We start from the raw sequence: 23476 nt of genomic DNA, 5'->3' as shown, positions 1-23476 counted from the left end.
TTTTATTCCATTTGAAACGTGTCTTACCCTGGAATACACATTACAACCCTGCTATTAGGAAGATTCAATTATTTTTGGATGGGTGTTCTCTCTCGGCCTTCCGCTGAGCAAAGGGTTCAGAAAACAGAAGATATGTCCTGCCCATCCTACTGAAGATTTACACTTGATAACAGGTGATGTCACTGTCAACCCAGTTATTTTGCTGGTTTCGTTGACAGTATTTCACACTGTAGAAACACCCTGCTTTGCTTGACTGCTTTGCAGAACTACTGCCACCACTCAGAACACAAGAAAAGTTATTTATATGCGGCGTTCTCCTGCAGCTACTAATCTCGCTTAACCTGATGATGTTTAATATTTATGTTATACTCATGGCCAACCTCCTTTTAAGTTATGGTTAGCAGTATTTCTCTAACATGTTTTTCTCATAAAATCCTCAAATCTTCCAATTGTCAGTGCCACTTTAGATGGTCTTGCTGCAGTTCATCTTTGGGTGCAATAAAAGGGACAAGGCAGTCCCTCTTTTTTGTGGTTAGAAAACTGTGGCCAAGCAAAGAATCTGCAGGCCTCTACCCTGGCATAGAATTTTACAAGGTTCTGGGTGCGTGGTGAGCAAGTCGTATCTTCTCAAGCTTGGTTTTTTCAGAAAACTCTTTTCTATACTTCAAATTCAGGCAAAAAAACATGTTAGCCAAAACAAAAGTCCATGTGTTGGTGTTCCAGGATTGACAATTGTAACATCCCGAGCCTGGTGCTTCCAGTAGTACTAAAAAGGCGTCTTGGGCATCCTTTAAAACACCACAGTTCAGTTTGTCGTAGGTTGATTGTCTCATAACTCCACAGTTCTAAAACGTATGTACTGACATTATGCACACCAATGCCTTAAGTTGAAATTGCTTTATGTATTGCGTAGTCCAGTGTTTGGCAATAACATAGTCTTGATTTCTAATAGGTCTGAACAATGTATACCTCACCCCGCCAGCGGAGCTCGTGTGGCATTGGCCTGCTGAAGACATGACACATCCTCAAAGTTTGTACAGATCTGCACATAGACCAAAAATGTAGACCACCTTGTGCATGCTTGAAACTCCCCAAACCCTTTGTGAAATGTGGGTGTCCAGCATCTGGTCTGGTCGCTCAGTGAACCAATTGACCCACACAGGTAAGAATCTTGCCGGGAGCACTCAGCCACTCATCCTCTAAGTTTAATATGATGCACATCATTGAGTTGGGTAAAAAATATCTGTTGCCAAAACCTAAATATTATGTTCTTTTGTCATGTTATGTTTTTTTTTCCAATGGAAAAATGCACTCGACCGATAGAAAGTCTTGGTATTCCTGGGGCATGTATTTATATAAATCAAGGAATCCCCGCATTTGAATGTGCATGTACTTCAATAACTGAAGTGCAATTGGTATCACAGAAGGAGCTTAGTTTCCCTTATTGTAATACTGAAACATGGCCATCAACTACACACAACTAGTTGCTTTAGGAAAAGGCCTAGAATTTTTATTTTTGTCCTTAAAACATTTCCTTATTTTGTTCTGTAGGCATATCAAAGTTGTGCAACGCAGAAGTCATATTCAATTTTTTAAATGGGAGGAATTTATCAGACAGAGAACATTGCATACGCCTGCTGTCTTGTATGTGATGCACATGGAGTAGAAACACTGAACTTTTCCTTGGGGAGAGCGACAGAACTGAAGGTTTGGAGATACAGAGTCTGCCTACTTCTAGAATATTTTGCAATTTTGGATGGTTAAGTTCGAACCGCCGCAGTCCACTGCAAGAAAATCACAGCTGAACAAATGGCCTTCAAGGAACTGTAGAGTGTAGAACTAGTTCACCGCATGTGTCACTCTTCAGGAAGGGACATTCCCACTTCAAGGTCCCAAAAATATAATTTCTAATAAAATTGTCTTGTTTTTACTCTCAAGGAACCCAGGTGAAACAATGTGAGCGTTTTAAGAGGTATATCTGTTACTTTCAGAAATAATCTTAATATCGAATTCAATAATAAGTGCAAGCTAATATCATAGGACCTCTCTAAGCACATTTTCAGTTTATACCCGTTCTGATTTTCGCGCACCAAAAATCGCCGACTCTAGTTTTTAATATTAAACTATTTGTAATTTGTGAACGGGTAGTATAGAAATGCTTTTTTCTTTTCTCAAAGGGACTAACATCCTCCATCACCTAATGATGTTATGAGCTACTGTGAATTTTCCTCTGCAGATTTAATCGGCTAACTAACAAACTCCAAAACTCTTTGCTTAAAGGCAACGAAAAATAATATTTTATTTACAATAAAATAATTACCTTTGTTAAGTAATAAGACATTAAAAACAAACAACAGAAAAGAAGATATAGAATAGAGAGTTGGTACATACTGAATTAAAAATTAGCCGAAATGGACTCTTAAGATTACAATTCTCAAATATCTATCAAGATCCATTCTTAACCCCCAAATCAGCAAATATGTTCCTTTGCAGGAAAACCAGAACCTTAACACTACTAAAATGGACTTAGATAGATGAAGTAGATTAACCAGCCCACAGGTTACTTGTAATCAGGGATTTGTTATGGTTGTGTTGCTTCACCGTTCCCTGATCCCGGGGGACTTCCCTGATCCCCGGAATACATGAAAGGGAATTTAAAATTCCTGTAACTGGACTTCTGGGAACAGAGGAGGAACAAGCAGTACCCAAGACTAGGTAAGCAGCTGCTGTGGCCATGTGTGGAAATTGGAACGTTTCTATTGTACTGTAGGTTTTGTTTTCTTTAAAAAAAGACAAAAAAGCTATGTTTCGTGAATCTGGTGTACCCTTTTAAAAACTGCAAAGTGCAGGCTGTCAGCCTTTACAACTTTGCAAAATAATACAATATATCTGATTTGTACACAACAATGTGATGTAATAATACTATGGAGCTGCTATTAACGTTAGCTGCATATTCTAACCACTAACTTACAGCTACTCCGAGGCTTCAAACTACCTCTGTTCACAGGCAAGTGGCCAAGCTCCCTGTCTTCGATATGGCTGAATTTATTCTTCATTTTCAGATGTCACTCATCTTCTTCAAAGGGTTTGATTAAAGTGGAACAAAATGTCCCAATTTCGAAAAGTGGTCTCCCTTAGAAACGGCTTGAGGAAACACTTTGAAAACAGAGCCACAAATTAACTCCTCCATGGGATAGTTCTGTGGATTCCCCCCAGACAATAGGCTGCACTTTTTTTGACCTGAGCTCGGCAACGTCTGTGCAGATTTGGGACCGTCCAGATCTTTTTAGCGTTAAATAAGCCATAATCACTCTCACATGTAGCCATTCTTGAATTCCACCTACAACATTACTCCAAAAACACAGCATCTCTTCCCCATTTTATTTAAAACAGTCATCCAGGTGGTTTACTGAAAAATGCTTTGCAAATTGCTTGCAGTGACCCAGCCCGACACAGACCACTACAAACCCATGTGGCGGGATTACATTTTCAGCTCTACTTGGGTGTCCATTGCTGTTACAGAGGGCACACTCTTAAAGAATTTGCTGCTCATGTGCTTGATCCTCTATAAGGGGTAAACTTGATTGGTAACATGAACTCACTGCAAGTCAGTGGTGCAACTTCACAGAAGGATTTCTGAGTAAGAGAACTAGCAGTACAGCAATACTCTTTTACATACTCTTACATGAATTTGTAAAATGGACACAAAGTGTCCAACTCCTTTTTATTATAAAAAGGGCATAGTACTTTCTCTGCAACTGCAAATTACGGGATGCTGGATGGCAGTACCCACAATCAGACTACTAAAATATCAAAGTTTTTCCAACTTTCTATATGGATTAATGGTTACTGAGTCGCAATTTAGAAAGTGCCTGTATCAGTCAAGTTGTGATTCTGAACCGGATGTATCATTGATTTGCAACCGTAATTCCAATCCTAAACCATTGATCAGTTAACAGTTCCAAATTTGGGATGGTAAGTGAGTTGCAAAGGGAAAGGGGTCCCCTTTGGACATTTCCCCTATGGAAATAGGGGTGCCAGGTTCAGTGGGTAAGGAGCCGTTCAGGGGATAGCAACCGACTCGCAATGAAGTTACTCAAAATCTAAAAACTTTTTTGTAAAGCAGCCTGTTTCTATTAAAAAACTCTGACTGCTTTAAAAAAAAGTTCTCCACTTTCAAAACAATCATAGAGATGGTGCTCTGCAGTCCCTTGTAGGTCACTATCCTTGTAAATGTAGCCAATCAACAGAATTTGAATTTGCGACATGTCTAAGGAATAATAATTAAGCAGTTTATTCTGCGACCGCCCATTGCTCATTTTTTAACCCGACCTATTGTTAAGGTAGCGAAAAGTTGGTATGCAAATTATAACAACTTGATTAGAATAAACGGGCCATGGTTTCTTATTGATTCTAATTGTTCTTTTTCTTTCAACATCTTTCTCTCAGTTGTTTTTTTCTTTCATTCTGTTAGTTCTTTTACCTTGTCAAAATTTACCAAATTATATTGTACCCTCTCCTTTTTTGTTTTCAAGTAAACACTATGGAAATACAAATTCCAAATAAAAATTTGCCATTGAAACGTTTTAATGTCTCCAACACCTTTTACTGCAGACATGCCCAAATGCCACTCACCAACACCTACACACGTAAGGCTGCCAATACTACCGTGCTGGTGGTTTAGGACAAAGTTGTCCTGCGCTCAGCAGCAGTGTCTGAAGATGCCCCTTAATTCTATGTCAGGACCGGAGGCTTCTGATTATGCTTCTCAATCTTTACTAGAAGCTCACAGCAGCCAATGAAAATGCTTGCTTTTCATTCCAATAAAACGTTAAACTGCATATCCCATCATGCTTTACACATAACCACGCCCCTATAGTCTATAAGAGGCCTTAGCCTGCCGCCATCTTCCTCTTTCTTTGCTGCTCACAGAGCTAAGTACACCTTGTTTACTCCCTCTGTGTTTCTACTGCACGTGTTATGTGGAGTTGTTGTTGATTGACACTGTATATTTTGCTTGTATGACACTGTACATGTAGCCAAATATTGCGTATTGCTTGCGCTGTATTTATTGTACTTACGGAGGTTGTTACCTCGTTAGGGGGAGTAGCGGTGCTTGGCGGAGCACCTTTGTGCCCGTCGCTTTGTCGATTCCTCATGTGGCTTGAGCGCGCTGCTTAGGCGCGAGGGTAGCTCGGTCGTTGACCGGAGGCAGACGGAGGCCTGTGTGTTTCTTTAATGAGCCTGCTGAGCCCGGTATCCCCCGTAGTGTTGCGCGCTTAGCGCTGGCGCAGACGGCTTCCCTAATCGCCGCTGACGCGTATTCAGGCCGGGTGGCTCTCGGCTGCGACGTGCGCCCCAAATCGCGCTGAATTGGGCTATTTTTTGGTAGGATTCAGTCGCGTTTGGGCTGCACGTCGCGGCGCGAACCCGTTTGTATTTCAATCGCGTTTTCAACGTCGGAGTGTTAGGAAGGATCCCTCTGCCTTTCTGATCGCCTGGTGAGGTAGTAAATTACAAAATAGGCCGATTAGAGCGCGCACACGCTCAAGGTATTGCAGTGGCCTGGGTCTCTGGCCCGCTTGACTACAGCTTTGCTGAGGGGGTTGAGGGTAGTAGTAGTTTGTGTGCTTGGTGGGCTGACCCCCCCCCCTTGACCCTCCTTGTACCTGGTGTGTATAAACTCAACCTTGTCAGGATCACAAGTGCATCAGAATGTCTGAAGAGCGGTTTCATGAGGGGTACTATGAGGAGGAGGAATTTGTGAACAGGCAGTCGGCTGCCTTGGAGGACAACCTTGTCAGTGCTTTGGACGCTTCGGTCCAGTCCTCTGTTAACAGGGCAATGGAAAATACTGTTCCTCAGACGGTGCACCAGGCACTGGCCACAGCCCTTCGTCCTATCCGACGACAACTAGAGGGTTTTGCCGAAAGACATGGCTTTACCAATCCCCAGAAGAAGAAGGGTGATGCGTCCACCTCGGGTCCTTCAGGGGACTCTGCCACTTGGCCTCACATGCAGGCTCTTGCTACCCTGCCGGACACGGCGGACCATTCTTACGCTGGGGCCAAGGCCACAGCTAAACGCAGGGTCCATGACACAGACACGGACACGGATACTGGCACGAACACCGACACCGACACCTCAGAGGAGCGCAACCCTCCAAAGAAGGCAAGGGCGGCGCAGCCCAGGAGCCTCGCGCCGGAGGATACGCCTTTCACCTTTGATCCACTGGAAATTGTACATCCCAGATCGCAAGTTTGGATGCCGCCTGCTGCGGTCACAGCTTATATTCACGACAATTTGCGTATGTCCTTCCCTCGGGAAGTAAGAAACCGTCTGCGTTCAGAGTGCCCTAGACCTGAAATCCCAAATCAGGTGGCTGAAACACCGGAGATTGACCCTAACCTGCTCACCTTTCTGAAGAAGTTCACCAAGGACCCGTAGAGGGGCCTTGACGGTGCATGGAAGGGGTGTCAGGACAAAATGTTAGATGCCATCGGCCCCTTGGCAAAGATCCTAGAAATGGCCTTTGTGGCCAAGGAGACCTCTGTCATCATGAATCCAGACGTGCTAGCTGGTTGGGCCCAGAGAGCCATATGTTGTCTGGGCAACGCAAACTGCGCCGTCTCTGCAGAGAGAAGAAAATCTTTGCTTATGAAGATGGATTCGAAGCTAACGGAGCTCGCTGACGCGGATCCGGGAACCCTTGCAGAAGGTCTTCTTTTTGGTGACAAGTTCGTCATGGACGTCTCCAAATATGTCGGTACCTTTACGGCATTGGACAAGGCCCAGTCGGGCTTCAAGCGCGCCCGCAGCCAGGGTGTTTTTCACAGGGCCGGACGAGGCGGGGGTCGCTCGTCAGGCCGAGGAGGTCCTCCTGGGCCCCACAGAGGCGACTTCGGAAGGGGCAGAAATGACTTTGACTCAACACAAGGAGGAACCTTCTACCCCTCCCGTCGGAGGTTCACCAAAAACAGATATCAAACCGGAGAGGGCCGGGGAAAGTTCAAGCACCAGCAGAGTTCAGGTGAGACTGTCAGATACTTCCCTTCTTCCTCTGGGGGGTCGGACTAAGTACTGCCTGGGGCAGTGGGTGGACCTTACACAGGACGCTTGGGTCTTGCAGACAGTTTAGGGCTTTCACCTGGAGTTTTACTCACGTCCTATTCAGGCAAGCGTAACCCCAATTCTCCATTTTTCCCGACTAGAGGCCAGTTTCATAGACGAAGAGATAGCGGCCTTGCTGCAGAAGCGCGCGATGGCACCAAGTACGCGCTGCCCTCACGGTTTCTGCAGCAACATTTTTGTAATCCAGAGAAAATGGGGTGGAAACAGACTAGTGTTGAATCTCAGGGACTTCAATCATTTCCTGACGTACAACCATTTCAAGATGGAAGGCATCCATCGTTTAACGGATCTACTGCAGTTGGGAGATTGGATGGTCCGGCTGGACCTGAAAGACGCGTATCTGTATATTCCGATATTTCCCCCGCACCGCAGGTTTTAGTTCCCCCGCACCGCAGGTTTCTTCAATTCCAATGGAGAGGCCGATGGTACGAATATTTGGTTCTGCCTTTCGGGCTCTCCTCGGCTCCTTGGTGCTTCACCAAGGTGATGAAGCCGGTAGTGGCATACCTTCGGGAGCGAGGTATTCGTCTCATTATATACCTCGACGACATTCTGATAGTGGACCAGTGTCGGCAGCATCTCTTACGACACCTCCAACTGACCACGACTATCTTACAGGATCTGGGTTTTGTTATAAACACCAAGAAGTCGGTCATGGTTCCTTCACAGGTTATAGACTTTCTAGGTTTCACGGTAAATTCGGGGATGGCCCAGTTGTGCCTTCCGATGGACAAACTCCGGGATCTGAAGAAAGAGATCCGGAAACTGCTGAGCAGTCAGTCTGTCTCCTTGAGAGCGGTGGCGAGAATGGTGGGAATTCTAGCGTCTTCGGTACTAGCGATTTTCCCGGCCCCGCTGCATTACAGGGCCCTGCAACAGTTGAAGATCAGACACCTGCAGAAGGGTCTCTCGTATTCGGACAGCATTCCCCTCACGCAAGAGGTGAGGACGGAGTTGCAATGGTGGTTGGGACATGTCGACGCTTGGAATGGTCGAGCGATCTTCGGTTCCCTTCCGGAAGTCACGATAGAGTCCGACGCCGGCCGTTGGGGCTGGGGCGCGCGTTGTGGAAACATCTCCACGGGAGGACGTTGGTCCCCGGAGGAACTTTCTCTCCATATCAATTGTCTGGAACTACTGGCGGGGTCGTTCGCGGTGAGGTGTTGCCCCCACAGCAGAAATCCTGTTGTACCCTCCTGCGTCTGGACAAGATTTCGGCAGTGAGGTACATCAACAAGTTGGGAGGCACGAGGTCGTCCATGCTTGTGCGAATAGCCAAAGACTTTTGGCATTATTGCCTCCGCAACCAGATTTCGGTCATTGCGGAATATCTCCCGGGCCAGTCCAATCAGGCAGCGGACTGGAACTCGAGGTGCCTCCGGGACTTCAGCGATTGGCAGTTGCTCCCGAGGATGTTTTTGTGGCTGGAGAGCATTTGGGGTCAGTTCGAGACGGACTTGTTTGCATCAAGGCTGACCTACCAGATCCCTCGGTTCTTCAGTTGGAGACCGGATCCGTTGGCTCAGGCGATGGACGCTTTTCTCCAGGACTGGTCAGTGGGGGTTCATTATGCGTTCCCCCCCCTTCCTGCTGATCCCAAGGGCGATGTCACAGGTAATCAAACAGAACGCGGGTCATGTTCAGCTGGATGGGAGACCAATTGGTATGCACCCTGTCGTGTGCAAGTTGTTGAAGGGTATTAGGGTTGAGCATCCCCCTAAACCTAAGTACTCTGGTTTGTGGGATGTTAAGCGAGTTTTAGACCTGTTGGACGAATGGCCGGCTAACAAGGACCTTTCTAGAAAACAGCTTTCGGCCAAGCTGGCCATGTTGTTTTGCCTGTCAGCATGTAGGAGATCGTCGGACGTGCGAGCACTGGACTTGACAGGTAGAGTATTTACTCCGGAAGGAGTTTCTTTTCAGATTTTTAGGCGTACTAAAACATTGTCTACACATGTATCTTATAATGCATTTCAGGAAAATGAAAAATTATGTGTCGTGCAATGTCTAAAGACTTATGAGGTATGTACTGCGGCAGTTCGGCCTCAGGGCTGTTCTCGGCTTTTGATAGCCTTACACAAGCTGTGGCTGCGGCCACCATTGCCAGATGGCTTCGTTTTGTGGTGGAAGAAGCTGGCATTGACATCACCATGTTTGGTGCGCACTCTGTCAGGGGTGCGATGGCGTCGAAATCGTTCATGTTGGGATCCAACATTCATGATATTATGCAATGTGCAGATTGGTCGTCGGAATCGACCTTCCAAACGTATTATTATAAGCCGGTGGGGGATATTACCTCTGTTGTTTTCAATAAGCGTTAAACATGCATAATCAGAAGCCTCCGGTCCTGACATAGAATCACAAATTTGCTAGCATTCGCGACAAGAATTTGCAATTCTATTAAGGACACGGAGGCGAGGATTATCCCACCCGGCATTGTATATGACATTATAAAATGCTTGCCCACCCAGATGGTTACGGTGGTTACGGTCTTTTATCCTTTCTTTCAGGTTCTGATAATAAAGGTGACTGAGCCTCGAAGAATGACGAGATGGTTCGCCTGAGGTTGTTTCTTCTTCCCGTTGGAAGAGTTCTGGAGTTACAAAGTTCGGTTGGAGCTGTTCGCCGCAAGAAAGAGGAAGATGGCGGCAGGCTAAGGCCTCTTATAGACTATAGGGGCGTGGTTATGTGTAAAGCATGATGGGATATGCAGTTTAACGTTTTATTGGAATGAAAAGCAAGCATTTTCATTGGCTGCTGTGAGCTTCTAGTAAAGATTGAGAAGCATAATCCTCGCCTCCGTGTCCTTAATAGAATTGCAAATTCTTGTCGCGAATGCTAGCAAATTTGTGATTCTTGGGCCTGTAGCAATGACTGCGGTTCTCCAGGTCTGCGGGGCCCGAGGGCTGAGCATTCTGCCGCTGTTTGCAGTTTCATAACACACTGACATTTAATAACCTGTTTCCAAACAGCAATTATAAGATTTAGGGGTTAAAGCTGTCTTTTCCTAATCAGCACTTCCAAAATTACTGGTTTTGTTGTTATGTTTGAACATTCAGTAAAAAATAGTCTAACGCGGATTCTACAATTAATGTTTTTTGCCCCAGTAAAATAGTGTCTATGATTTGTTCTTATAAATATTGCATAATATCATGAAACAGAGTAACTTATGGTTTTTCCTGGATGCCTGTTGAGCTATTCTGCATCACAAATTTCCTGTGTTGATTCTTTTTATTAAACTTCCAGAGATAAGAGGCTGAAATAGTGCAAAGAAAAGTCTTTTGCATCAAATATGTTACTGCCCTATGATGAAAAAGTCAAATGGACCGAATATGAGAATCTGCTACTCATATCAAACACAATTTTACATTACTTTTCGGCGCAAAACGTCCTCGCATCCAAATTTGGCATACTGAAATATAGCGCAAAAGCCATACCGGCGTTTCGCACAGGAACGTGTAGTTTTATGTAATTTGTGCACAGAAAATTCTGCCAATTTCACTGAGGCCTACTATGCAATTCTTTATTACACCACTCATGTATTTCATGAGCTGTGGAATATGGGGCATACAGTTGAAGGTAGGGGCTCCTCCATTATGGCGGAGGAGCGTCGCCCCCCTGCTGGAAGCCAGCAGAGGCAAAGGACAAAAATAAAATGATAATAAAACGTTATTATCATTTTATTTTCAGCCTCCCAGGCTGCAAGCAGAGGGAGGGGCGTGGCCTCCCATCCTGACACTGCAGCACCAGGGAGGTGGGGGGAGTGGTTGGCGCTGCAAAGTGTGCTGATGGCGGTTTGGCCGGTCCTCTGGAGCTGGCCAAACCGCCATGCGCCCTAACCTTTCCCCACTGAGCTGTGTTGTGCAGCTGGGTGGAGAAACCAACACGGGCTCCCAGTCTATGTCTGAGCACCAAACCGAGGTGCTCAGACCAATTTCAGCGCTGCTCACATGCTGGGTTCACATACTGGGAAGAGCATTCCCAGCATGTGAGCATCGCTGGGATTGGGAGCTGGGAGCCTGTGCAGTGTGCAACAGGCTTCTGACAAGGATGCGAGGATTGGGAGCAAGGCAGCAGCCATCGCAGTAGTGAGGTTCTTTAATTTTGACTCCATCTTACATTTGTCATCAATTTGTGTTGCCTTTACACAGGCTGCTCTATTCATGAAGTGTCTCTGCCCTTTGGACTGCAACGTATTGAAAACCCCCCTCTGTCCTTGCTTTGAAATCAATCTCAGACACCAGCTGGCCTAACTGCATACAGACATGTTCTGCCATTACTGATTGACCTATAGGTGCTGTAGTTTATTGACTTATGGGTTGGGCAGAAACACACTTAAGGGGGACGTTCTGGTTACATGATGCCTTGATCTGAATGTCTTCCTATTGGCTAATATTTTGCAGATCTTGTATGACCATATTAGGTATGTTGCATGCTTGCAAAAGCTAGGACTGCCCATTTCTTTTGTGCTGAGTATGTAACCCTAAGCATATAAAAGGCCTCTGTGTTCTGTACTCTTTAGACTGCCTCATTCAGTTGCAAAGGCTCCTGTGTGACGTAGTCTCACTTAATTAAGTTTAATAAAGATGTCTTTTCATATTTCAGCTTCTGTGCCAAGTTCTTTGTATTGGTGAGACCCCTGAGATTGAAGGTTACAGTTCTTCAGTAGGTACGTTTTAATTTCTTTCTTTAAACTTTTTTTTATTGTTTTTGTAAAGGAAGGACTCTTAAGAGGCGTATTTCTCTTTCAGCGCACGCATGTAAAGTGGAAGAAAAAAGGAAACTTACTGACTTTACTAAATATGGGTTTGCATCAAAATACATGGGTAGATGCATGTGAACACCCATGCTTCACCCATGTATACCTACCCAATGCATGGTAGCGCAAGGCAGTGCAAGGAGCTGCAGTGCCTAAATCTGCAGCAGTAATGTGATGCAAAGTCACACAAATCTCAATTTGTATGGCTTTGTAAATATCGCTTCAGCACTTGCATTGCCTTGCGTCATCTTCCATGACACGAAGACAACATAAGTGCATGGCAAATCTGGCCCTCTCTGCTTGCATAAAATGCACGCTTCCCCAATTTGCTTTAATTTATGTGTTAGTGTTCTCCTTTCTCCATACTCCAAAGCTACAAATTCTGAAGGGGGCGCGTTGACTATTCTCCCACTGTTATATTTTCACAGTTGGTAGCAGGCTGGTGTTATTTTAGATCCACATAGGCTGCCATGAGCCAAACATGAACTTCTTCATGTCCCTATTTTTGCAACTGGCTTGTGCAGAATGGGGTGATTTGAACATTCTTGCTAGGGAAGATTTTAGTGTCCAGTGCAGCCCTGAACTGTGGCCTGTTCGATAAAGGCTTGCACCTGTGTCTCTTATACTAATGCACTCTATTGCTTAGGCCACGATCGTCTCCATGCAAGCACAGATAAAATAAGTTCCTAGCCAGGATCCATTCTCAGCTAAGCAAACCCTGCTTGCCTCTTATTTGCAAATAATAGTCATTTTGCATAATTTCTTATGCCTTACAACACGCTTCTCAAATTGATGTATTTTTGTACTGCAAAGAGAAATACATGCCGGGCAAAGCCAACCATTCAAGCTTTTTGTGAGTGTATTTCATTTTTAAGCATTATACTGTACAGATTTTAACAGGATGTATTCATCTAGTGGGCATTTCATGCACTTCTCTAATTAGCTTTGTCTATGTTGAAGCAATTAAGAGAGGGCTCTAAATGATGGTTTCTTGTTATTAATTAAATTACCTTTAGTCATTATTACTGAATTCCATTAGTCCCTTTGTCAATATATTGTTTTTGTAATCAGCTGCAGTCAAACACGTTGGGCAGAATGCTAACAGGTTCCTGCTGCTGTTGTAGGTTTTTAACAAACCTGACTTCTCAGTTACTCAAATTTTCATGTGAAAATTGCAGGTTTTGTAGATCATACATAAAGATGTGCAACGTTTTTATTATGCGAGCGTGAAACCAAGGAGTCTTCAGTGACTGGCATCAAGCAGCTTGAATAGTTTCCCAGTTTTCCTTTAGCTGAACACTTGCTTTGTTTCCTCTTGTGGTCTTGGTTTCCTACATTTTTCTTTCTAGTACTCTGCAAAGGCGTCATTCTAACCTGTTGCAATTATTTTGTAAGTGTGCGCATATCTTGCTTAACTTCTCACCATGAGAGAAAAAAAACAAATTGCATTCGTCTGGAAATAATTTGCAATAGTCCTGAATTTCATGCAAAAGTCCAACTCAAGTGGAACTTTGCAACCTTTGGATATTTTTCAAGGTTTTACGAGAAACTCTGACATTTTTTAAGAAAAAAACTTTGCCAACTTGCACCCCTCCCGCATTCATTTGTGGGAAACCAGCTCTAACTAACACAGTTTTTCTCTACCAGTAGATCACACTAACACAATTGAGGTTTACGGGTGCAATCAGGGGGCAGAATTTTGATTTGTGTAGGAAACAACCACTCCCCGTCCCACTTTTTTCCATCAGTGATTTTTGTTAGGTCCTACCTGCCACAATTTATCAGGTAAAAGATGCTGTAAATCCTATACATGCAGAGTTGAGTATGGGATGCCCCAAATTATGCATCTCACGAGGAAACCTTGGAGGAGTTTTGTGCATCCCGTTGGTATTTACGGAGGTGGTAAAAATTTCATCCTGCCAATTATAATCTGAATTTAAGATTTCAAGAAAGTCAGGGATCCAGTAATACCAAGAAACACTCAATAGCAAAGGCATATTTGCTTTCTCTCTTCTGCAAAAACAGTCCAAACCAGGTGCAAAACACCTGAAGGATGTGGCACGAAACATACGGGAAGAACGTCAAATATCCAGCAATCTCACAAACGTTTAATGACTGTACCTACTTGTTGAACAACCCTAACATAGCCCTTTCCCAACAAAACTTTTTGGAGAATACCAAAATGGTTTAGTGATTAGGGCAAATGGGAATTTTGCCCTCTGCATAGAGAACAATTTAGTTTATGCAGACCCTTTAACTTTTTGTATTTGAACCATATCATTTCACAAGGCATATTAATCTGGCAAGTGGGGCTTAGAACTTGATAAAAGCACTATTTGTTATTTGTTCTTTCCGCTACTCCCATAATAAGGGTCCGATTCAAATCTCGCTCGGAATGCCCCTGAACGTGATCCGGATGTAAAAAGTACGAGCCGTACGCGCATTCTCTGCCCGACTCGTACAGCTGTACGAGCGAGCAAGTACGATGCAAGAAACGCGAAATCGCCGACCGAGTCGTTTTCGGGTACGCCCGCTCCGTACATCTCGTCCGTAAGCAAACCGTGCCGTGCAATGGAGGTGAATTCTGATCGAGCCAGTACGATGCATGCGTTGGACAGCCGGATCAAGCCGAAGTTCCCTGCTCGCAAAACGTCCAGGAAGCTGCCTTTGGGGGTCCACATCGGACCCCCTGTCACCCGCAGCCTCGTGACTCGGACACAGAGTGAGAGCCAAGGGTGTCCCCAACACAGGCATGTATGGTTCAGATGGCACTGATGCGTACCCACTGTAGGGGGCGCCATTGTGCAAGACGTACCCATTCAGTCAATGGGAGTCCATGTACGAGTCGTACGACCGGCTCCCATTGACTTCTATGGGAGTCCGACCGAACTGAGTTCGGCAGCATGCAGCCGCAGTTTACTCGCTCGGTCGGACTGCAGGAGTCCGGCTCGGTCGGAAAACACTCTGGATCTGGCTCGGTCGTAGAGTTATCCGACCCAGATCGGAATCGGCCCCTAAGTGTTTGAAAGTGTTTTCCTTTTTGAATAGATTTAATTGCCCCTGACTCAATCAAACATTACCGAATTTACCTTTGCAGTTTGGGGAAAGCATCCAGCTGTTGCTGAATTATTTACAAAAAGCATGTGTTTTCTTTAAAACTGATGTGCTCAAAAAATGATTTAACATTTTTACATCACAAAACAAATCGTCATCAGCAGGAGGCAGCAATGGAAAATCACACCCAATCATGGGAAGGTATTTTACTGACATGAACGAAAACAGATTTGAGGGTTTTAAACCTGCATGTTCAAAATCACATGTTCTAGAGTTATAGTTCCAATTTCACAAAACTTCAATCTTTTCTTACAATCTCGTAGGGCTGAATGACCAAGGCTGCTTGCTATAAATGTCGGACAGTGATAGGCCTTCGTGGGAATCATTGCCCCCGCAGATCGTAAGACCCCCCCCCCCCCCCATAGGAGCCTAAATGAAAGTGAAGCAACCATCCGTGATCACCTGTTAAACGCCACCGCCTTGTCATCTCCATTGTTTTGTCCAGCCCTCCATCATGCATAAAGAATGCTGTCGACAGAGCTAGAAGTCTTCTGAATGTTCAGCATGAATGATGCAGTGGCATGGGAGTGCCAGCAGTGATTGACAGGGGCTGGGTAGGAGAGAGACCAAGGTGTCCTTGATGTCTTTTTTCATCCATTAAAAGGTGAAAACGGTCAGAAATCTAAATGATGACTTACCATTAATGTTGCTAGATGAGCAAAAGAAAGGTTCAGACTTTCCTAAATCTTGCCTTCAAGCAAGAGAATGACTATGAAAAATGGACTGATAAGATACAATGTGGGTGTTAATATGAGATGGAAAGTCTTCCTAGGACCTCCGCCAGTAAAAGGTAACCACAAGTGTGGAAACTGTTCTACTTGGGTAGGTACAATTGAAGGGGATGTATTCAGATACAGCGAGAACACTATAAAACATACTGAATTTACTACCTGTAAAACTAAAAACATTGTGTACTGTGCCCATGTGGAAAAGCTTTCATAGGAAAATCAAATCAGGAGATAATAAAATGAATTGGGCAACACAGCTCTAGAATCAAAGGTAAAATACTGAATGCAACTATGGTAGAATATCTACGAGAGTCAAACCATACAGCATCAGGCCTAAAATGGACAGTCCTGCAACTTGTTCATGGAAGTAATAATGTTGAGAACGATGGATTGAGATTGACAGCACAGATGATTCTGCATCTCAAGACAACTGAGAATGGCTTGAATGAGTTGTCAGAAACCAGCAACTTCTTTACATAAATGGTGACAGTCTAACACTGACACCCCAATATTTGAACAAAGTTTCTTTGATGAACAGTCAGGATGTTCAGTGATTGAATGTCATTATCCATATGGTCCGCAACAAATGCCTGATAAGCACTTTATTGTACAAGAAACTATCTCCCACAATGCATTGATACAGAGACTGGTAAACCCATCCGTGTCCCGGTGTTGATCAATTGTATTCAGATACACTTGAGTGGCTTGAGGACGCAACAGTAAGAACTTGGAACAGCAAGTCTGGACAACTTTTCTTGGCAGATGCACTGAACTTGAAAAGACTACAGTTCCCCATGATGCCTATAGCAGTAATCACACCTGACCCTGAGGCATTTTTTCACAGCCAATGAACTTGAAAACAGTCCGGCATACAGCAAGGAGCATTGATTGCATGCTGCTGGAAGGAGAAACAACCTAGTGGAAGCGGGATTCACACCCTCTGGACTTTCCACAACTTCCTGAAAAAGAACACCTCTTGACAGGGAAACAACCCAGTGGAAGCGGGATTCACACCCTCTGGACTTTCCACAACTTCTAAAAAAAAAGAACGCCACTGGACGGAGAAACAACTCAGTGGAAACGGATTCATACCCGCTAAACTGCTAATTTAAAGACAAAAATGATTGGGTCAAGCATTTAATCGTTGGAGCAAATGTGAACAGAAGGTGCTTGAAAGGTAATCTAAGCATCAGCTGAGCATACTAGGGTTGTGTCATTGTAACTTGAAGACTGATTCTGTTCTCTGATCATTTGCAGACCGCTCAGGAGGCAGCTGTTGAATTAACCTGAGAGCAACGGACTACAGGCACCTAATCCGCAGATAATTCCTTAGTCTTGAATGTCTGCTAATATCGACCTGTCCCATACAGTCAAATGCTATGCATTATTTTCGGCCATAAAGGTGTGGAAATGAAAATACTGACATGGACCACTAACATGTGGTACTGCATGCACATAAAGAACTTTTGAATTTAGACGGTCTACGCATAGAGGCATAATGAGGTGTGTAAAAATATCGTTTGATTTCAGTCACACAATTAAATGTACACATCGAGCAAGACTCAACAGTGCTTTTTATTTTTTACCCCTTGTGTCCTACACGAATTAGGTTCAGCCCTAAGAAAGGCCTTAACAACAAACAGTGATTCCCCTACAGAAGGTTGAAACCCGTTGACGTACATATATGGTTGAGGAGAGTGAGGCTCATTGATGGACAGTTTCTTTTAGAAGGACGTCTCCTACATTATTAAAAAAAAGCAAGGGACACATGTAACATTTCATTCCCTGACCAAACGGGACCACTGATTCTTCAGAGAATAATGTATTATGATTTAAGGGCTGTATGTGTTTGTATGTTGGACACTTTTTATGTGAAAAGTGTTTTTGATTTGGTTTACTTTTGTATTTTCCTTTTACTAAGTCTTGTGTGAGCGATGTTTACATATGTTTTTTCAGTACTAAAAATAGTCCAGTAAATGTATTTGAATTTAAGGTCCATATGTTCCAACAATAACTTATGTGCCTAACTATAAAAATAATAATTTGACGTGTTGATGGGACAATAAACATTTCTGATTTGGGTAAATGATTTCTGCTTAGTAAACACTAACTGAATCGTTTCTGTACTCACAATAATAAATTGCTATGATATATGGTCAATGGGGGCCTTTATTGTATTTGATTTAATTGATCACTCCCCCTATCATCCTTAACTGGATCGAACTCCATTTTGTAATGTCAATGGAAAGACTTACATTCTCATTGTGACATGGCCGTAAAGCAGCCTAATATTGCCACCCTCCACAGTTGCCAATAGCAGATGCATCAGTAATCCTAGGGGGAAGGGAATTACCTCTCTTTACCACTTGGGCAATGAGGATCCCCTAAGAAATTAGGTATTGCCATGAAAATTGAGAACAATTGAACCAGTTCCCATCATTATTCTCCATTTCCTCTGAAGTTTTACCTCAAGATTATGCCTGCTTAGTCCAGGGAAAATCTGGAGAAGGAACATATTGGACCCCTAATAAATCAACCGATCTGGTAATTCTGATGGAGCTGGTAACCCTCTTTACGGCCTCCTTTTTAAGGGCTCTCGAATAAGATCCTTACATAGCTGCACAAACCCAAAGGTATAAAAACACAAAAGAGGGCGCTTGAAGGAAAATCAAAAGAAAGACGAGGACTCCCTTGTTCTTAAATCGTAATACACTAATAGCCCTGACTCACAAAGATGCATACTCCAACAAGTACCACTTGGTTATTTCCAGATTGTCTGGCTGTCAACCACAGTCCAGGATCTGAGTTTAGCTCTAATGTATCTAATTGTTGTGATCTGTAGATCAAACTCTGAGAATTATCTACACGAATCTTCAAAACATTTTGCCAATCTGGGCATTCTGTCCAGACTCTCTGATCCTTTGGTCCTCTGGTTGACTGTCAACCATCAGCCCATAGGGCTGCAATACTAAATCAATGCAGTATGTTACAACAAATCTAAAAAAAAGACTTCTAACTAATGAGAGGAGTCTAAGGGAGATTCTGTAGACAACCACTGGGCATCATGCTCCATTCTGCTTGCCTTTGCAGCAGGGTTCATGGTAAGTAGAAAACCAATGTGGGAGCACACTGCTTCACCTCCCAGCGGGTTCGCCCCTGAGCATTCTGGTCAATATAGTTCAAGCGTGTGTGCTTTTCGGAAAGTCTCGAGTAATTACACTGTTGTGCTGGCCATCTCTGGACACGTGTTTCTGGATCTTTATTCGTCATCAGCAGAGATTAGGCATCAAGTATTCGGGGTTGCTGAGCAGGCTGCCAAAGTGTTCTCGGGTCTCGGTACCTCTCAAGGCGCGCAGGTGCATCTCCACAAGCTCGTCAGCTCGACCGGCTCGAGGGAGCCTTTATAAACAGAAAACCAATGTGGGAGCACACTGCTTCACCTCCCAGCGGGTTCATGGTAAGTAGTATGTGTCAGCAACTAATTTAAGTTGGCCTTCCATGATGGTGGAAATCAGATAGTAAAATATAATTTTGGCAATGTTAAACACCATTTCCTAACTATTGACAACTAATTATACACAGGTTAAAATACATTGAACTTACAATACTGACATGCAATGAGAAGTTTTGCGACCACTTACATATCAAGGGTTTAGTGACTCTCTACCACTTCTGATATCTCTTTTATACAATTTTCTGTATAGATACTTTACTCTTTACTTCGCCTGAAGTCCAGTCCTGATAATCTAAAATATACTTTATGTTTTGCCACATATCTGCAAAGCTTTGCAGCTTGTGTAAGTGACATTGATTTGGAAATAGAATCCCTAACGCTGTATCAAGATGGATTGTGAATATAACACATATGACAAGTCAGTTTTGATGGTATGTTCCTATCCTAAAGCCTTATGACATTATTCATAGACAAACACTTTTGATATCATCCTGCTATCATATATCGGGATTCAAATCCCAACTGTAGGTCAGTTTTTTTTCCCGAGAAGTTTTATATAGCATGAACTTGACCCGAAATCAGGTATCAGAGTGCTTTACATGAGCACCAGTTGCGTTATATGAGGACACATTAATTTTTATTAGGCACTGGAAGATTAAGTGATTTGCCTAGAATCACAGGATGTTGAGCGTCGTTGCCGAGACTCGAACTCGGTTCCCCAGATTTGAAGTCCACCGCCCTAACCTTTAGGCTACATCCTCTCTTTTTCAGTTTGGAGGATATTTGCATTGTGAAGTTCCTATTACAAGGGGTTGTGATGTCATGTTCCCGCTGCGGGGCAGCTGTAAAGTACCGATCCTACTGATGGCAATTGAGAGGCAATTCCTATGGTAGGATGTCTGAATTATTTTGTTACTTTTACATGATTATGATTTTACACTCCAATGATAGGGTCTTTTGTAATGTACAGTTACAGGTGAGGAGTGATATAATCCTACTTGCAGGATAATTGTGATGTAATGTTCCTATTGTTCTAACGCACTGTCCGTACTGTGTAACTGATGGTATGCCACAAACAGAAAAACGGTTTTGATATAGGTATTTAAGACACTCATGCACTTTAGATGTATTTTGGCTATTATATACACTGCAGTAGGGTTGTTGTTGTGACTCTCATAAGGTGTAGTGATGCCACTATTAACCTTGTTGTGATCGGTGGTTGTTAAATTGAACTAACATGGAATCATACGACTGATAGTCCTGCACGGTATCTGAGTTTAAGAAAAAAGACATCTCGCTTGCATTGCACCATGCCTACCTGCTGGGAGCGTTGGATGTCCTAGGCTGTTACAATGGGTGGTTTGTTAGCCTGATTGAAGCTATGGACATGACGTCAGCTGTGTCTGCTGTTGCCCTCACAGGAAATGATTTCAGAAGTTCCACTTCTGGGTGTCCCTCAACATCCACCACTGGCTCAGCGGTAAATCCTTCAAAAGTGATTTATTTGGTGACCGAGACGTGTGGGCAGCAATCTCTATAGTAGGCGGAACATTTCATGGTTGAATCAAATTCTTAATTACACCCGCTCGAAACCAAAAGTTTTCAACATATCATCAAAGTGTTAAATGTTACCACTGGGACAAGTATCAGCCCGTTGTAAATTCCATGCCAATGTAAATGTTGTCCAGAAAATTTGGTGACGCACACAAAATAGCATGCGTTAGTGTGAATTTAGCCATCAAACAGTGCTGCACCTTTAATGCTAAATTAAATATAATTTTAATGGACGCTTTAAGACTGTCATCCCCACCCTGCCTGCCGCTCTGAAGGTATAAAGCTGGAGGAAGAAAGAAAGGAAAACAAAACACATTCAGTTTCTCCTTTTTGATATGCTTAGGAACAAAAAAGAGATTGCCGATGTTATGTATCCTCGCGGATAGGGGGGGCTGCTTTGTGGGTAAAGCAATGGTACAGGCAGCCTGAGTTCTAGCAACAGGATTGACCCTAAACTCCTTCCTCAGGCTAAAGGCAAGGTCCACCTGCAGTGCAGACCAACTGAATTGCAGCAGTATTTCCTGTGATTTCACTAACCCCTCCAACATCACTTAACTTTTCAGGACAGTCAACTGTTTTTGACTATTTAATCTGCCCTTTGCCTACTTCTACTGTTCACACAAATTCTGTGCAGCTGGTCATTGACTGTTCCACTCTCCTTGAGTTTGTTTATGGCAGAAAGTTTATGACCACTTCTGCCAACTTTCCTTTTTCAGCCTCCATACCCCTATGCAGCTATGCACTCAGTATGCAGTTTCTACATCAGCTACCCTGCCACATTGGCCTATAACTAAATATTGCACTTTATTTAAACGACGACAAACCATCTACACCTAGCCGATAGTGACTTCAAAATAGAATATTAATATACACAACTAATTTCTTATCTGATCCTGAAAAAAAACTGGATGGTTGGGCTTCAAAATCTGACTAAAACCTGCATGGCCCTAGCCAAACAGAACTGACACCTCAAATCAAGAGGTCCGGGAAAGATCCAAAACAAACATCTTTCCAAAACATTCTATTACTGGCAATTTTTTTGTCGAACCAAAAGGTAGGCGGTAGGACCCTAAGAATGTCAGTTTCTGTTACCGACCAGCTATTTTGAAAAGGCATGTTTTTAGCATTACAAATAGCATATTTGTGTCGCTAATATCTCATATATAGCACCTAGACTCGAACCTATCGCGCTTCATAGCACTGTGGTAGCATGTAACACAATGAACAAAATCAACAGTACGGTCATTTAGATATTTAATTTATTTAGTACTTTTTTTCCCGTAAAAGTTCAGAGACCACTGGAAATGTACACACAGCTACCTAGCCATCTTCCTCTTGATGTAAATTCTGGCGTTTCTTCCCTGCAGCTTATTTTGTAAAATGTCAACCAGAAAAAACTGTACACTAACTTCACTCAGTGTTCTGAACATGATGATAGTTCAAGTAATTTTCCTTCCACCGCAAGGCTTTGAGTGACACCGGCTGACTGAAGACCTTCCATTGAGATGTTGACATAACTCAAGTTGAACCTCTGGGCGACCGTCATGTACCGCTTGGAAGGATGGCCCTCAGGGGACACCAGGTGCAGGTGGACCGGGGATCCGGACCCGATGGAAACAAATACCTGAAGGAAACTTTGAACTGATGATTTACCAGCAGAAACATTCTTCTGAATCCCAAGTACATATTTTAAGTAAATATTTCTATGTGTGTTTCTTCTTTCAACTGGATTCTACCCATGCTTTCCATTAGCATTTATCTTTACCATTCATACTGCGCGTGCTCTTGCCGCGGTGCTTCCTTTCTGCCGCTCTCCATCATGGGGACCTCTGCTTCTGTTTTCATTCTTAGTATTTATTTTCTGTTTTTGCACTGTCTTTGTTTCCTGGATGGATGGAGTGTCATCGGCCAATATTTGAACTAGGAGGCTTTGATTAAATGAAATTTATTTGAAATGGTTGACTCCGTTTCACTGCGGTCGCAAGGTATGTATGCAGTTCATTTATTAGAATAATGACCAGTGTCATGTCTGTCTTAATTGATAGCTAGAACAGGTATTACATTAAGGGCCTTATTTAGATTTCAGCGGACGGGATACTCTATCACAATGATGACAGATATCCCGTCTGCCAAAATATAAATACCATAGGACATTATGGGATTTATATTTCAGAGGACGGGATATCCTTCACCGTTGTGACGGAGTATCTCATCCGCTGAAATCTACATCAGGCCCTATATCACTTTTTTTGTGTGGAGTTCTGCAAGCAATTTCTATCCATGTACCAAATAAAAGATAACAGAAGAATTTTAAGCACCCTCTAGTGGAAAGCGATGGTGAATTGGCACGGTTCACAGTACACAAACAAACGGAGGCATGCAAATGACATGACTTTTCCATTTAATAATGAATGATGATAATTTTATCCACTTGATGAACAACGCTAATGTCTCTATTAAAAGAGCCCTCAGACTATTAAGCAAGCTGGTTGACATTACTCCATGCAACATTTTGCCAGATGTTTGATTCCAGAATATTTGGTGATGTGGGTGGATATGGTTAACTCAGAGTGACATCAACCAGAAGTCTGTGGGGAGAAATGAATTCATTACTGCTCCAATAAACCATCTACATCAGTGGTAACAACATCACCTTAAGTCTTCTCCTAGTCTCACACCGGAAAAGGCTAGAGTTTATTTTTCATTGTGCTGGTCACAAACAATGGTCATATGTCG

The 23476-nt window shown here is 43.3% G+C and overlaps 1 long non-coding RNA gene across 1 annotated transcript; it reads left to right on the top strand.

Moving 5' to 3' along the window:
- The first annotated feature begins 958 nt into the window (after nucleotides 1-958).
- On the top strand, nucleotides 959-22660 carry LOC144784596 (uncharacterized). The gene is made up of 3 exons (XR_013601685.1): nucleotides 959-1162; nucleotides 11737-11800; nucleotides 22206-22660. It is a non-coding gene; the product is annotated as an uncharacterized LOC144784596 (long non-coding RNA).
- Nucleotides 22661-23476: the final 816 nt, after the last annotated feature.

This window comes from Lissotriton helveticus, chromosome 10, assembly GCF_964261635.1.
Source record: "Lissotriton helveticus chromosome 10, aLisHel1.1, whole genome shotgun sequence".
Taxonomy (NCBI): domain Eukaryota; kingdom Metazoa; phylum Chordata; class Amphibia; order Caudata; family Salamandridae; genus Lissotriton; species Lissotriton helveticus.
Note: the sequence above shows the minus strand (reverse complement) of the source record. Positions and strands in the feature narration are given on the sequence as shown.